An 18493-nucleotide genomic window follows, 5' to 3' on the forward strand; every position below is an offset into this window, starting at 1 on the left:
TTTGGAAACTTCCGAAATATAATCGCAGAAGGCAGAACATTTTAGAAAGGGACTAGCAAGAAAGGGACCTCTCTTTCACTTTTTATAAAGCAAGATATGCGATCAACCAATAAGCAGCGAGAGGCCATGGGAAGCTAAAGTTAAGTTTGAAGAAGGCAGAAACATTTCTCTCCAATTCGAAGAACTAATCATTCTAGCCAATCATTTCAAATGCCTTCAACTTTGCCTGTCTTCTTTCGCTTTTAATAGGATCTAAAAGCTTATTTGCTACTCACCATTTATAAGTAGAAACTTCAATGACTAGCTCTAAATTTGCCACTGTTCTGATCTCTTTATGAATTAGTTCCGAAGTTTTCATTTCTAAACTCTTTCCATTTTCATCTAAAATTCCTTTCACAAGGCTACAACAAAATGGATTGTTGGCACGCAGAGACTTTTATGTATATTGTATATCCCCTTCATGAAATCGCAGTGTTCCCTCAGAGACTCACAGTATTCTCTCAGTTAAGATAAACTGTATATATCAGCCAACAGTGTCTCCTAGGAAGAGAAATACTACTGTCCGCAAACGGAGTAATACAAGGGCAACCGTCCGGAACTTATAGTAAATCAATAAAGCAATAGAAGCAATAGAAGGCAGCGTAATCAAAACGCTCAGTCACAGAATAGCAAAAAGAAAGACAGCATTTTTACCTCTTTCGTTGATTGAAATTCTAGCACTTATTTATTAGGCGAAGTGCATCAAGCGGCGAAGAAAAATTGGAAGTTTTTATCGATTAATGTAATTAAATTTGTTAATTATTATTTATATTATTATTATTATGTAACAACTAGTAGCTATTAAAAAAAGCTAAAAACAAAAATCAGATCGGCTAAAGATCTAGAAAAATATTTTGTCGAGAATGGACCAACCATGAAAAATTTGGAAGATGGTAAAGCGAAAATACTTGGTTCCAAATCAGAAAATTTATAAGAAGTTTGGTAATGAATTGAAATAATCTTTTGATTATGGATTTTATTAAACCAGGCCCTGCCAAATCTCAGGAAAATTAATTAGAAAAACAAAAAAACTGAAACTGAGCAAATTAGCAGCAGTACAGCAGTACCTAGTCAAGACAGACCACTAAGAAATAAAAGAACTTCGATTTTTTAAAAAAAAATTGACAAGATTTACTTCTTGTTACGAAGAATAAAACCAGAAAGTACAAAATAGGAAAAGAAAACTTACTGTATTAATTAACCCCCAGCTTCAAGGATTTTGTCTAATAAATAAAACAACTTTTGCCCCACAACTTCCCCAGACATAACAAAATTAATATAATTTTAATTAGTTGCAATTCTGATTCACCTTTAAAACTTGTCTATAATATTGAATATTTTAGAATTAAATGAATACAGAATCATGATGTTAGATTGACTCTCTGGTCGGTTAATGATGAAAGGAAGTTGGTTTTATCTATAAATATTTCTCTCTAAACCAGTATCTAGGGCAGACCGCTGTTGGTGTCTCCGAGAGGGAGGTAGACCGTCCGTAAAGCTGTTTGCACTTCATTTACCAGCAATATTATAATAAATCGGTCAAGTCAATCAATCAATATTCCTTTCTGATAAAATTGAGTTTTAAGAAACCAGTATAAAATGCAACAGTTTTTCTTTTATCAAAAATATTGATGGATATAATCATTCGTTTGAATTAAAACATCAGTTATTAGATAGATACTGGACTGTAATTATATTTTATTAAGTGCTTATAAGATGATAGTTCATTACTAGTATTATTGTAATCATTAAGGCAGCAAAACGAGGGAGAACTGAGCCCGCCAAAGGCTCTTATACCATCCACTTCCGGGGGAAGAAAGCCAACCGCAATGTTTCCTTTAAAAATCAGGTCTGCCGGTCTCAGTACAATTTTTATCAACATCAAGGGTCTATCTAAACTAGATTCTTGCGTAGTAACTATCCAGGGCCAAATATCTATCCTATATAAATGGTCTTCAGGAAGCCGGGACGTTGTTTCAAGAAATGATTCGCAGTTTCTCTATCCTCACTCTATCATGTTGTTGACGTTAGTCTCCTTTCTGATGGTATTCAGGTGACCATCAACATTCCCAGTCAGTGAAAAAGTCACCAATAACCTTAAATGTTTCTTTTCCCTATCAAAAAGTATACCTCGCAGAACTCGGATTAAGCGTGTTCTTCTTCTTATACGTGTCCTCTGCTACTCGGAAGTAGTAGAGGATCTGGGTTAATTTCTTCTAAAAATTTCTTAGCCTGCCAACAGCTTCTAATCTTCGTCCATAGACTCCCAAATTCCTCAGCATCCATTTTGGGGACAAAAACACCCAGAAGTAGGTAGGTAATGATAGTGATATAGATTGAAGGGAATGGAAGTGTGGAAATGCAGAAGACACATTAAGTAAAGAGAGGAGATGGAGTAGGGAGAGCATAGATCTTGCCTGGCCGAAACGCCACGCCCAGGGATGGTTATCCATGTTTATCCAAAACGCTCCTGATTATACAGGCATTGGTCTTTATGTTGTGGCTAACGATTAAATTGTATTCATTAACGAGATTTTAGTATTGAAGGGATTGGGATACATCAGCTGGACTGTAAGGACGTGGCGTCAGTTGCCAGTTGTCAGTGGAACCACTAGTAGTTCGTGTCGAGCGATTGACAGGCACCTTGGCAGGATTTGAGGCTCCGGCATTCTCTTCGGAGGCGAGTGGAAGGCGGAAAACAATGGGACAATTTTTAGCCCGTATTTAGAGCAGTCAACAATCAAATGGCCATCGGCAATACAGTTTTATGGGAATTTGGTAAATAACATTAGCCTACTCGTATCATAATGATTAGAAGCCGTTTGATTTAACCTACACATACTATGACTTCTATTCTACATGTTCTATAATACAACCAAAATCAAAGCCAATTTAATTTGCTTTGATTTATCTTGTTGATCAATACACATGACAAACAAGACAAATTAGCAAGCTCTAGCTGGGAAGTTACAAATTACAATTTACTTAAGATGTGCAAGTAGCTAATGAGACTACTTCGTTAACAAAGTTAAGCGTAACATTAGTAACACTAGTGGCTTTCACTTCTAAATTATCCAACACCACACCATTAAGGGTCGGTTAAATAAAATAATCTGAAAGAATGGCTGTTCTTATATATATATACATTACCTTTTCTGGACAGGATAAAATATCGGGTGCCCACTAAGGCTAACTAAGAGGCAAAAGAAAAATGAAGATAATCAAGTAAAAGCAGGATGGAGGCGTGGTGGAAGAAAGAAGATGGAAAAAAAAAAGGTAAATAAAAAGCAGTTCGTGAGTAATGTTCTGTTTTATGTTTGATATACCACCCAATCTTTTATGAATCCATCCTCAGTATTCAACAGGTCTCTCAAGTACTAAAACTGAAAGAGAAATTAAATAATGTATAAAGTAATAAAAGAAAGCCTTTGACGAGAGAACACTAACTTGGCAGTGCACGAAAAGGAGGCTTTGGTCTTTTAGATGTTGGTTCTCTTTCAATTAATATATATATATGTTACCAACAAGCTATGTAAACCAATCTAATGCCTGGTTACTTAATAATATGTATTACTTGATTTAAGCTGATTTTGCAATATTTATTAATTACTCTTTTATGAAATTTCTGTGCCAAAAAGTTAGATTCGTACATTTTGAAATAAATTGTACCTTCTAAACTGGAACGATCTAACACATTTGTTAAACAATTTTATTTTTTCAAATTATATTTTTAATTAAACTAAGTTAAAATAAAAATAAAACCACATTTTAAACATAAATCTCATTACTTATAAATTACTATTTAATCAGTATTTATTAAGTACTTAAGTATGTTTGTAAATAACAAGTATTCTTAATATTTGCTGGGTAGCACAAGCAATTAACCTGTTAATAATTAATAAAACAATCTTAATAATTAATCTGTAACAAACAAATAATACTATCTTAATAATTTTATGATCATTGATTGAATATATCGGCTTTAGACGATCTGACTCTGTACAAAATCCTTTCTAAGACCTAGATAGTCTGATGGTACTGAACATTGGAGGCTCCACGAAACCCCTACAAAATCTAGTGAGTCCATTCTTTCCAAACTAAAAGTCCATATGTGAACACTTCCTGTATCTCTAATTTAATGTTTGTTCAAACTCACTCATGCCAAATTTGTTTCACAAATTGACTAATCTCCATTCTAGCATTTTACAAGATACCTAGCCATTTCACATTAAATTTGTAATTAATAACCAGCTTTATGTTTAGTTTTTAACTGTATGTAATATACGTAGCATTTTAGTCAATTTATTCAATTTTATTAAATAAATTAAGCAATAAGATAAAACAGCAATAAGATAAAATGACGATATAGCGTAACATATCTAGTAACATATAGCTAAGTAACATAATACACAATATACAAACTTTTACAGTAAAAACCCTTTAGCTTCAGCAGTATGCAAACCAGCATTACACAGATGTATAATAGGTTCGCATTACTAGCCGCTACATCTGCAGGTAAAAACAATTATACAAAGAACTGTTTTCTTCCTAGAAGCTTCTTACAGCTCACTGTCCGTCCTGTGGTGGACAGTGTTGTCCGTAACGAGAGAACACTGTCCGGAGGCCGGCAGTGCACTGAAAAAAGCTCCGGGCGCCTACATCCTCAGATGTCGCTGCACCTTAAAAAAATATAAATGTATATACAAAAATTTATATTAACAAAGAAAAAATATGTTTGGGATCTATTTCTTTTTTTAACTTGATTTAAAATAAATACAAATTGCTATTTTCTTGCTTTTCGCAATAATTATTGACGAAATGAATGGTTTTCTCAAGATAAAGAAGTGAAACAGTAAGATAGATCACACAATCGGGATTTCTCCTCCTCAATAAAATGACGGCTTGCTTTGTCGTCCAACATTGCCACTGATTAGGGAGAATTTGGCCACTCTAGAATGAGCAGTTCGAAGCCAAGAGAACTCAAATATACTGGGAAAAACTTACTGCAAAGTTGTGGTCTTAAGAAAGATATTTGGTCCATATGTATTGGTGAACAGTCAATGGAGCATTAAGAGAAACTAAGAATTGGACCCGCTATAAAAGGAAGAAGTCATCGTGATCTTTATAAAGAAAGATCGCGTTCGATGGTTAAATCATGAGGAAAGAATGGAGGAGGACAGACTGTCTAAGAGGTTTCTCTAAGATCGATTAGGTGGAGATAAAGATCTGGTTTGCGTTGGCTGGACGAACTCCATGATGGTGGTTTAAACGGTGGAGAATGAGAGGGCAGAAGTTTGAGGAGTGGCCGCGGACGGTCCTTCAGAATTGTTGCGCCGTAGATACGATAGATGATACTTTTGGTAAAATTTTTCTTTTAAAGGTTAAAATAAAGGGTACGAACATCCTGGTAAAAGGCATTAATTTTTGCGCTGAGCGTGGAGGCTCTAACAGTAAGTGTAATTTATGAAGAGAGAAGGGAACTAGGGGGACTAGTGATATTAGCTACAGCTGCAAACTTGTAGAAGATAGAAATTTGATGGTAGGCCTGTCACATTACGGCAGGAAGTATGTTACAGCTGTCAGGGTGGATAGAGTAGAGGAAGTTATAGATTGCTGGATGGTGGAAAAAGATGGAGTTGCTAGGCCCCAGTAGTGGAAAAACCGTCGGAAAATCGTTGATCGATCGATCATGCAACTAGTTAGACCACTTTCTTCTAAGAAGTGTACAACGATGTACCTTCATTTCCTCTACATCTTCACTGTAACCAATATTAACAGCGCAATCTAACTCAAGTACTTATTTATTCCCTCTTAATTGAAATTAAATTTGCATATAAGCTTGGTTTGAAAACAATGACGTCATTAACACCCCTATAGTGTATCATAAAGCTAATGATTACGTCAAAGCAAATTCTGTCGATAATTCAATAAAGTTAGAACGCCTTGCTTGATTTATTGCTGACGTATTTATCCGAACAGGGCACCACACCCTTCTTAAAGCATCAATTTTAGATGCATATATAGAAAGTGAATAGAAATCTTACCGTTAGTGAATTTCTCTTTTTCAACATTAATTTGAAGATTGAAAAGCTATTTAATATACTAATTTCCGCCCACACTCTATTTTCCGTCGTCATCCACCCACACCTTTATTTCTATTTGGACGACCATTAAATCCACTTTAGATTTCAGTTCCACAGAAATTAATAACACAAATCTGTATGTACGAAATACTGGAGATTTCATATTTAATAATGACTATTTCCTGTGCCAGGTCGACAATTCGCTTAAAACTCTACATTTTTATTTCTTGGTTCTGAATCTCTGCAGGGGGATCATAGCTAAATTCAGAGGGGCATAGAATAATACTGAGATTTAAGGGGCCATACGCTCAGTATATCGTATTGTAATAAAATATACATGTAATAATTTTAACTGTAATTTCTTACTTGATAATAAAAATATTTTAGATTTTTCGTGTTATGGATTCCATCTGTTAAATGAGTTGCTACATTGATAAGAAAGTTAGCTCACTTGGAGTTACTTTACATCACAGTATACGTTGTTTTCAAGCTTAAGATGCCTAGACTTGCCTAGTGGAACGTGTGGTGACATCTCTGGACTTTTCAACTATTCGTAGATCACGTATTGTATTACTAGAAACCCAGATGCCCTAATTTTTACACATGTTTCCAAAAAAGCTACAGCTACTTACAATTGACTGCCATTTGTTTCTCTTACTACTGTAAGGGAAACAAAAAATTTGAGTTTTGAATGTTCTCTGTGATTTTTACAAATTGTCCACTGAGGATGGGGTGTCTGTGATTTTTTTGTATGGTCAATATAATTTTTTTTTTTTTCTTTTATTTGCAACTGCGCATTATATATCTATTATTACCAAATGTTGGTATACAGGATAATATCTGTTGTGTCATCAAGCTAGCTCAGCGCCCCTCCTGAGGACGTGATGAGAGTAACCAGCCAGAGCAGACACTCTCTAGGTTAAAGGAAGTAGTTCGGAAAGCGAGGAGATCGCGAGGACAACGTTATTTTTAACGAGGTGTAGGAGGTGTAGGACTACTAGATTGAAGTGGAAATTTAAGAATCGGGTATAGGGGGACTTCCATGATCGAGAATTCGATTGTAGTGTTATAATTCTGTGAAGAACTATGGGCTGGAAGGAATGTATAGGTTGGATATTGGAAGGTTTGGCGGAGTCCCAAATAATTAGTATCAGAATGGGAAGATAGAACGGTGGGACCATTGGTTTAAGGTTGGATAGGGATGTCCATAGCGTAGATTGTGTACAGAATGGGTCCAAGCGGGCTGACTTGAGCCACGCCAGCGTAAACTGCTCATAGTTCAGGTCAATATATTGTAAATTAAGGGCCGAAAATTGCAGAAAACTCAAATGGATATTTCTGTCATCTTCGAGCCTGGAGTATTTCCTTGGGCCACGGCTGCTTGTCCAATAGAATAACCTTCTTATACCGGAGATTACCACCATTATCCTGGGTCATTCCTCAAACCGCAACCGAAGGATGTGTCTAGTAGCTAGAATTACATCTGGGACTATCTACACTTACCTCCGATGACCACCTCAAACTGTAGTACACAATGTACTATTCTCTAGTCTCATATTAATAATGGTCTGCTCACGTACACTGAGGAAACTAGAACTACCTAAATCTAATTAATAACCAGAACGGAGAATTGTAAACAAAATTCATAACAATTTAACCATTAACATCACTCTCTATCGAGATAAGCCGTTGATAAGCCGACATATTTTTAACGAATATTTTTTAAACGGCTGTTCAAAAAAGAATTTAATAATTAATAATTCAAAATTATTTTGAAAAACAAACAAACAAAAAACTTGAAAAAATAAAATTCAAGTGGACGGCCTCAGAGATTGTAGTCAATCAATTGGCAGAGATTTTCATCTTTTTTAACTAGATAGATTCTTACAAACACTCCCAAAATTCGACTATAGTGGTGTTCAATCATCAAACAAGGTTGATTGAGCAAAGAGAATTTTTAGTTGAAAGAAATTTTAAGATCAATAATACGATGGAAGCATCCAAGTTTGATCCTTTGATCATCTTTGCAACTAGATATTGTGTTCACAAAAATTTGTTTTAATAAAAAGATTTTCAATAAAGCATCATCTCAACTTAACTAAAAATTACGGAACTATAAAAATTTATTGAAGTTGGCTATAGAAGCCTTTCTCGACTACTGCCTCGAAAATTATAGAAAACTTGAAGAAGTTTCTATACTCGCACTTCCGGGAAACCAACTTTAAGGAAATTTACACGTGTGCAATGAATATGCAATGTACTAACAACATAATACTGGAACCATTTTCGGAAAAAATGGCAAAAAAAAAGTGGAAAATCTATTCAGTCAAATACAGTCGACTCTCGATAAATCGAAATCCAAGGGACTACAAGAAAAATTCGAATTATCGAGACTTCGAATTATCAAAAAGTTTGAATTATCAAGAAGGGAAAAAAAATTCGAATTATTAAGAGTTTTTGTTATGTATATATGTATGTACATACGTATATTGAAAATACGTATGAGCTTACCTAAGTTTTAGACTTATATAGCCTCAAGTAAAAAAGTAAAAATAATGAAAACGACAAAAAAGAACAAAAAAAATTACATATGTATTAACATTTCAATAAATAATAATATACATATGTACCTAATTAAAAAAATGAAGGACAGTTTTTTGTTTCAATGTGGCTTGACTTAGTCAAGTGACTTAGAATTGTAGAAAGCGTTGATGGTAGAATATTGAGAGTTTTGGCGATATCTTTTCTTTTCGAACCACTTTTCACGGCCGCGATAATTTTTTTTTTTTTGTGGGACACAGTAAGGGAGACGTACTTCCCATCGTGACAAACTAAGAAAGAGAATTGTAAAGTTAAACAGGGCTGAAAGGAGGGAAACATTACGCAGGAAATGAACAATAAGCGGAAAATGAGAAGTAAACATTACTAGGGAAAATTCGAATTATAAAGAGGGGAAGCGGCCTCGTTCGAATTATAGAGCCTTCTCTCCCCCTCTTGTTAAGAAAAGGATTTCGAATTATCGAGCGTATCTAAATACACTGAATTTTTTTCGATTTACCGAAGTTAACAGCTGTAGAGTTCGAATTATCGAGTTTCGAATTATCGATAGTCGACTGTATCACTTGTAATCGGCCGGATTTCTTCAAATGGAGTTATAGTTGAATACGTAGTGGAATCACGCGTAAAACTAAGAGAGAAGTCTTACCAACCTTACTCACTTAGAATTGGGAATCGACTTTTTATCTTTTAAATAAAAGTTATATTTTTACGCAATACATAATGTATAGCAAATCGGTCGGGGCTGATTTTGAGAAAATATATATATATATTTTTTTTTTAAATGTAAAAATTGATTCAGTGAAGTAATTTTTTCCAGTGGGTGTCACCTCTCCAAGTGGGACATAATTGGCTGCACATTATTCTTCGAGCCTTCTCACCTTTAAGAGGAGTGTCATAGCGTGAAGTAAGGAACATCCAGGTAGAAAGATGCTGGGTGTAAATCGTACTCCCAGCAGAAGACTGGGGCACACACTAAAACCTTCCACTATAAAGGAGCTATAGTGGAACCTTCCACTATAGTTTCATCAGGGTCATCCGCAAACAGAGTTGCCTTACCAAGGACTAGTTTCCTTGACGACTGGTCAGTGTGGAATCTCTATATTATCCGGAGTTCTTCTTCTTCTTCCACCTCACAACACGCCGGTAGGATGCTGGGTATAAACAGGTTGAATAGTCATTATGATTCAACGAAGATTTCTTGGCGCAGATTGTATGCAATTCATAGAAAATACACAAACAATGGGAAGATTTCATTGGATTGAAAAGCGGCACTTGGCAGATTCTAGTTCAAACCTTAATGTCGGAACGGACCAAGTATCAAACAGGAATGTAGTATGTCACCTAGTCTACTGTCACTTTCACTTTCCCGCGTTTGACATCTTCTATATTTGATAAACACTCAAATCAGGCCGCGACAACTTTGTTTTTGTTTTTTCGACTTTAATGCATCCCCAAACTCAACTCTGTGACAATTTCACTTATTAAATTTAGACAAGATCGCAGAAGTAAAAAAACAATTTTACCAGTATAGCTTTTTCGAAATTATTTGTATTTTTTTTAAATTTCCAGTTAAGACACTAAAGGGAAGGCTAATAATAGTACCATTTTAGTTTCTCCAGTGCTGGAACCACACAAATGAGATACTAGTGGGAGATTTTAGGTACAAGGGTCGTTTGAAAAGTCCGTGCAAAGTCAGAGAGATAGCACCACTGGCGCGTATCGAGGTTATGTTTAGTTAGTAGCATCTTTTGGAAGAACACTCACCAAGTTTCAGCCAGATCGGTCTATTTCTTTGTGTTTGGCATTCGTTTTAATCGAGGAAGTCGAGTGATTTTCAAAAAATGGACGAAAAAGAATTTCGTGTGTTGATTAAACACTACTTTATGAAAGGCAAAACGCCTCAGGAGACTAAAGAGAAGCTTGATAAACATTATGGTGACTCTGCACCTTCGATTAGAACAGTTTATAAGTGGTTTCAAAATTTTCGGAGTGGCCATATGGGCACAAGTGACGCTGAACGTTCTGGACGCCCTGTTGAGGTTACTACTCCAGAAATCATTGATAAAATCCATGATATGGTGATGGATGACAGAAGAGTGAAGGTGCGTGAGATTGCTAGTGCTGTGGGCATCTCGAATGAACGGGTACATAATATTTTGCATCAACATTTGGACATGACAAAGCTATCCGCAAGATGGGTGCCGCGATTGCTCACGCTTGACCAAAAACGAAATCGTGTGAAGTGTTGCAAGGACGGTTTGCAGTTGTTCCAGAAGAATCCGCAGGACTTTAAGCGTCGTTTCGTCACTGTGGATGAAACATGGATACATCACTACACTCCTGAGACCAAAGAACAATCTAAACAATGGGTTACCAAGGGGGAATCTACGCCAAAAAGGCGAAGACCGTTCCTTCGGCCGGAAAGATTATGGCGACTGTCTTTTGGGATTCGCAAGGAATAATCCTCATCGACTATCTGGAAAAGGGTAAAACTATTACAGGTGCATATTATTCATCGTTATTGGACCGTTTGAAAACCGAGCTGCAAGAAAAACGCCCACGATTGGCCCACAAAAAAGTCCTTTTCCATCACGGCAACGCACCAGCTCACACCTCAGCAGTTGTGGTCGCAAAATTAATGGAAATAGGGTTCCAACTCGTTTCACATCCCCCCTATTCTCCAGACTTGGCTCCCTCGGACTACTATTTGATCCCCAATATGAAGAAATGGCTGGCGGGAAAAAGATTTTATTCAAACGAGGAGGTGATTGCAGAAACGAATGGCTATTTTTCAGACTTGGACAAATCCTATTATTCGGAAGGAATCAACAAACTAGAGCAGCGTTGGACGAAGTGTATAAGCCTAAAAGGAGACTATGTTGAAAAATAAAAAAGGTTTACCCCAAAAAATTAAGTAGTTTTTATTTTTGCACGGACTTTTCAAACGACCCTCGTAAATATAGGTATCTATACGCCATAAAAATAAGTTATGTATAACAATGAAAATGAATGAACTGTAAACTTTGCACGTTAAATGTATTGGAAGGCATCGACCACATTCTAGTCGAATGTCCCTTCTACCAAGTCAGTTAGACAACATTTTAAAGTTCATAATATGGGAGATCAGTGGTCGAACGTAATACTAGACCCCCCCAAAACAAAACAGCGGATTTAATTATATAACGTTTACATCTTAACTGTTCTCTTTTTAAGAAACTTCATTCTGAGTTGATCGTCTCATTTTAATATTATGATCTAACAAAACATTTCAGTTTGCACCTATTTCAACCGCTATTCGCATGTAGAATGAGTTCTGGCCCGAACGCAGTTAAATTTAAAATAAAATAAAAAATCCAAATATAGAATTGAAAAATTCTTCAACTATAATATATGGCATGTCATTAAAATAATTAATTCTAAGTTAAGTGTAACCTCAACAGTTGCTATCATTATTAAATTTACTCACTATAATGCAGACTGTTTCTATGCAATTTTATTATTCGCCTTCATAACTAGGTGGCCAATTAAAACTTGAGTGAAATCTCTGCATTATTATTATTTCTTCATTATTTTCAAAGAGCCAAGCTACTATATTTTCTGTAAATTGGTTTTTTAAGGAGATGTCCATTTTTTATATATACATATTTAAATGTGTAAGCAAACCCCCTTGCTATAAGACATTGTGTATTTATAAACAATAAATAAATAATGAAAATGAAACAATTAATTAAAAGTTTTGAATAAATAGAAATTAATAATTAAATTCCAAGTAATAAAATGAAAGCAGTGAAGAGAATACGAACCTGGAATGTTTAAAAGTTTTATTGTTACTTTCTGAGAAAGAAAAACATTTTTGACGTACTTAAAAAAGCAGTACACTAGTGTAAAACTCACGTTATATAGAGGGTTATGTGCATGTATGGGTATTAGAAGAAGAGAGAGTGAATGGGAGAGAACTTGGTGACCTCTATTCTGTGTGTACTAAATACCAGGCTCAAACTGACCCAGGAGGTTCTGGTGTTGGTGTACACCAGAAGCGCATGTGTAGCTTTAGCCCCTTAACGTGGGTGGCTTGGAAATTACAATTATTATTCCAGTAAATATTTTCCAGGTAAATATTTCTCATGGAGATAAAACAAATTTGAAATTTAATTTCTGTAATTTTATTTAATAATTTTGCTAAAATTAACTAAGAAATATACAAAAATTTTTGCTTATCAGTTTATAAACTAGATCTGTTCATCTTTAGAACCCTAACTAAGCATTCGCCATTAAGATGGATGAAGTAAGATAGTGATGAACAACAGCAATAACATTTCATCAGAGAAAGACTGGACAACCCTAAATAACAGACAAAATGATTCATTAAGAGACATAAAAACATTAAATTAAGGATTTCTCATTTATTGAAATACTTTAAAGAAAAAGAAAAAAGAATGATTTAGAAAGACTACTCTCATGACTTTTCTCTTACTGCGAAGTATGAATTCTACTTTCTTACAATTTTGCTTCATACTCTTTCTTCTGATTAAAGCTAATTCTGCCGCTCCTGTCCACCTGTCTTCTTCATCACCAATCCACTCCCCTGCACAGACCTTGTGCTCTTCATAGACTCACTTGAACCCCACACGCTAGGCTTAAAAGTCAAACGATGACAAAACAAGCAACTCGGCTTTACAGACTACGTACTTGGTCGACGCTCCCATATTGCCCATGGAACTCAAACTATTAATTTATATTATTATCATTAAACTTATGTGGACTTACGAACTAGAACTGTAGAGTTCAGACAAACTTACAAACACACGGACTGTACAGACATTCCAATCAAAAAAACTACTGCCGACAGATAGTTGACGCTCCTTTCTACGTGACTAACCTCACTCTTCACAAAGACATTCCCATTCCTACAACTCCTAGCTAAGACCAAATACCACTAGTTCCATACTGCTCTCTCTATTTGCTCTAATCCATTTTATACAGTCTCTCTCTACTATTATTCCTTACAATCCACCATGCCGATTGTGGCCCCGCGACTTCCTTGAGGTCTGAAGATGATCGTCATCATTAATATCCTGTAGAGAGTGCTACCGCTGGGTAGTTTCTCTCCTCCTGCCTTTCACGCTCCAGTTCATCATATGTATACTTCCCATATACTTATTGTAAATAAGTAAATTTATTTGTATTTATACAGAACATAAATAGCTAAATAAATTTATAAAAAAAATACTTCTTTCTAAAAAGTTCGCTGATCATGTTCGCTGTAATGAAGGAAAGATGACTCTACTCCCCAGAACCACAATATTTTGAGAAAAGCTCATCTTTCGCACGTTTAAATGGTTTCTTATAGTAACTGCTTGGAATCTATCGGAAACTATTATTTCTATTCAGAATTTTGGTTCTAACACTTGTTAGAACTGGTCTACAACATCTGAAATGATCTCTTTAGGAAACCATATACTTCATCCCATCCTTCGCATAAACATTTCTAGCAAAAATATTTTAAATAAATGAAATAAGTTCTACTTTTAAGGAGAAAATACAAATTTAAAAATACAGGAAACAATCGCAGCAGCTAGAATTTATGAAAAAATAGAAAATCCGAAAAATTCCCACGTAAGTTTAGATTTTGTCTAAATTTCGAAGCAGGCTGAGAGCACTTCCTGGAAGATGAAAGGTTCACTCCTTAGCATTCAATGCACATAGACCTTTAACACAGTATCCAACATAGTGACGACGGTCGTTTAATAGAGAGAAATAGTAGGTAGAAGATATTCAACCAAGAGGAATGCCTTTCATGTTATTATGTTAAGAAGATGGCTTCTATTGGGTAGGTGGTGAATGTACCAGCTGTTTCATTTGTACATTTCACCTTCCACTTGTGAACTATGTTGCCCCGGTCAAAGTGAACCGTGTATTTATTATTATTCAAAGCTGCGATCTTGGGCGAGAGGCATTATTCATTTGCTTTAGCAAAATCATATATTACCAACATTGAAATCTTAATACATAAGATTCAGGTTATCTTCATAACCTGTACGAAGATAGAGGATCTTCGTTCATTCAGCGAGTGGCAACCAGCCATTCTCAATCTCAGATAAAAATGACCGACTTTTTTTATTTGTCGTCCAACTCACATAAATTTGGGACTTCTGATTCACACTAAACATCACGATGAATCAGATTCAGATGATTAGCCGGCCCCTAGTCAAAAATCTTGCGCTCCTCATTTACTTTGCTCTTTCCTTTGAAGTCCCTTTTGGTAAAACGTAAGCACTTATCACCTGTTAAACATTTATAAGAATTAAATTTGTCACCAAAAGAAAAAAGTCAACCTACTTTTTTAAAAAAAATATTTCATTAAATTGAAAATGTGTAACGTTAAACATCTTTTTCCTCAATTCTAAGATTGGGGAGGAAAAAACAATTACGAAAACGGAATAATTAGAAACTCGTGTCGCTCTAAATTTATTCAAAAATGATTCCCAAGATTTATTCAAAAATGATTCCCAAGCTTTATTCAAAAATGACTCCCAAGATTTATTCAAAAATGATTCCCAAGCTTTATTCAAAAATGACTCCCAAGATTTATTCTAAACTACGTCTACACATTGTACAGACGTCGGTCTAAAAACTTGATTAGGAAATATCTAATAATTTAGCTAAGACAATTTGTTTAAAAGCTGTTCTTGGAGACAGAAGATAGTAGGCTTCCCACGACGAGTCACTTCACTGTGAAGTTCGTATTTAAGTACAATCTTAGTAATGGATACAATATTTCTCTGAAATTCAAAATTTGAGGAAAAATATAAATGGAATTCCCTTAAATTCCATATATTTTCAGGGAATGAATGCCTGAGGGAAAATTAAACTGGTTAAAGCATTTGCGTAACTTTTTTTCAGTTTAAAAAAGCAAATGTACCTTCAAAGGTTTACGAAATATGTAGTTTTCGCTTCATTAGTAGTATAAATTAATTCCAGTTCCGAGATTTCAGTCTGTTAGGACACGTTTAACCTCATATACGTGAACATATCGGACATTCTCTTTAAAGGTTTATTATCCCTTAAAAGCTGATAAATGATTAAAATTTTCTTAAATAACTAATAGAAATAAGTTGTGAATAATTAAAAACAGTAAATCATGAACAGGGTAACTAGAATATAGTTGTTTGTTTAAATAAATATAGAAAATGCTAAACAACATTCCTCTACAGCTCTAAGTTCTAAAGAAAGGTAGGTGAATAAATGAACAGGAAGAGAAACGAATACACCAGGTAGTGTACCTAAGTGACGTCAAGAGGAAAACATCGTGCTGAATGAACAAAGGTAAAGGGCTAAATTTCCAAGGTAACACATTGCAGAGTCAATGAACATTAATTGATAAAATGTTCTTGAGAAAAATTCAACATAAACTCACACAACATAAAACTAGGACACACTAAGGGTGTGGATCAGGGTTACAAATATTTGCGCGTATAAGTTGAACTCAACGACCACCTGCCTCTAACGAAAATTTCATACCTGCATGGATCGCCCGATTTAGATGCCCTGGAATTGTAATGTTGCGACAGGGGCACTCCTGTTGAACAGGGAGCTGGGGACAAACTGATCGGAGCTCAAGAAAACCACATCAAGGCTCCGGGATGCCGGAGCGCTGGAACTTAAGGCTGCGATTTGCTGTCACAGTCTAGTGCGCTGGACGGATACGCTACCCACCGTGTTGCGGTTAGAATGGTGATCCCGACCAGATGTTAGATAAAATGACAAGTCCTCAAACGTCTGCAACGTCTTCACGAGTAGCTACACTGCAAAACACTCCACAACTAGCATCTCTGTAGGATGCTCGCAGCTAACAGAAACACGTACAGAACTAGCGGCGGGACTCGCAGTAGCGAAGCCCTACTCCACCCAAGTCAACTGGGACACCGAGGTGTCATCCTCATTAGATCCACATTTATGCAACAAGTACATACATTTAAGTTTCAGCCATCAAATTCGGTATATGTACATTTGTATGAGCAAGTTCAAAAATGGGTCTAAAATTTCCAAAAAAAATATTTTTACCAACCGCGGTTCAACTTTCATTCAAATAATTGCAGCCACCCACGACTTGAAGATGTTACTTGTACAAAAAGAAAGAAGACTGACGAATAAATGTAGGAATCCAAATAACCAACACAATGTTGCAATAGAATGTAGGTATACAGAAGGTTGTTTGGATAGATAATGTGACAAAAATTAGTAGATAATTAAAATGTTACTCCGTGTTCACTTCAAAAACCTCACAATACCGGATTAATTTTTGGCAATAATTTTTAAAGAAAACGAATTAAGCTTAAGATGCAGTGCGTTATTTGGGAAGAAACATGTATATGACCACTTTTAGTAAGTATAAAAATATTATTTTATTTTTTTGTACTAAAGCTCGATGAATCTTCAAAGGACCAAGGCCTCCACCAATCGTCTTTCTTCCCTGACCAGAGCTTTCATCAACCATTCTCCTCTCCCTTATGGTACCCATTTTTTTTTTTTTAGATCCGCTTCTATTTGGTTAAACCAGCTATTTCAAATGGACGACCACTTTCTTTGACCACCATATCGGGCCATGGAATTGTTGCCCATTCTAATCTAGATTGCTTTTACTGGCCTAATAAATTCATTTTCCCTTAAATTTCCACCCATTATCCTTTAGCGTATATCAGTCCCGTAAATCCATTCGGTGATCTCTTCTTTACCAAGCTCACCGCAGAGTGTACCTTACCAATGTGAAACCAGTCTTTGCCTTATCAGTGACTGGCCTAACCATGGTTTTGTACCGCTTAAGATTGGTCTCCATGAAGAGTAATAGAAAATAAACTGAACACCAATTTTGGTTTCCTGCGAGTTGTGAACAGTTTTTCCAATACGTAGTGTGAGGCCTAGGTCGTTCACATAATCCAGAAACTAGCACTTAACCTTTAGTCAATACTGAAACGAAAGCTCCTTTTTAGTAATTTCAAATGTGTTTTACTTTAGTTTAGGGCAAAAAAATTATTTAGTTTTAGAGCTAGCAATTTTTTATATAAATATAATCTACCACTGCACACTAAATAATGACGTTCGAGCTTAGTAATGTTCTTTGCAAAAGCTCTCGAAGGTTATGTTGGGACCAAACATCTCTCTAATTACCAAAACAATTTGGCTGATTAAATTTACTTAATGAACAATATTATAAGGTAAGAAATGCGTAAAAACTATTACAAAAATTTTTTTGTCACACTACTGCCTCTAATTAAACACGGGTATAAGTAAGAAAACGGATGAGATTTAGTGCAAAAATGTGGCTGAAGGTTTGATCTAGGTATTGGGTATAATTCTGATCAGAAATATCTACGATGAAGGTAGAAAATTCAAAAAATAAAAGGAAGAGCTATAAAGTAGAGCTTCACACTTGCCCAGCAGAAGTTGAATTGTGTGCGAATAGTGCAGAGAAGCTGAAGTTATATTTTAGCTGCCCAAACAGCAGTTCCTTTGAGCCTTCTCGTCTCTGGCTCCAGCAGACCACAGAGTGTGTACCAGAAGTAGGAAACAGTGTGATGGATATGTTGGAAGAAGAGCTATTTAGCACGAACTTGTGCAGTGCATTCTATCTATTCTATTGGACGACAGCTCTCTGCGCGATCTTTGCAACGCTAAAGATCCGCTAATGGTCACTTCCTTTTTGCTTTTCTATGGATCGCTTTACTTCTCAAAATTTCACTGTAGGGAAAAAAACCATACAAAAAACAAATTACTCTTATATTCCATAAAACTAAAAAAAGTAATATAGGTAT

The 18493-nt window shown here is 35.5% G+C and overlaps 1 protein-coding gene across 1 annotated transcript in view; it reads right to left on the reverse strand.

Annotated features, from left to right (window-relative positions):
- The window catches only part of LOC141454118 (uncharacterized), a 164822-nt gene that overhangs the window by 105376 nt on the left and 40953 nt on the right, over positions 1-18493 (reverse strand). The gene's annotated exons all lie outside the window — the stretch shown is intronic.

This window comes from Rhodnius prolixus, unplaced genomic scaffold (genome assembly GCF_049639745.1).
Source record: "Rhodnius prolixus isolate KJV_2025 unplaced genomic scaffold, Rpr scaffold_1, whole genome shotgun sequence".
NCBI classification, from domain to species: Eukaryota; Metazoa; Arthropoda; class Insecta; order Hemiptera; family Reduviidae; genus Rhodnius; species Rhodnius prolixus.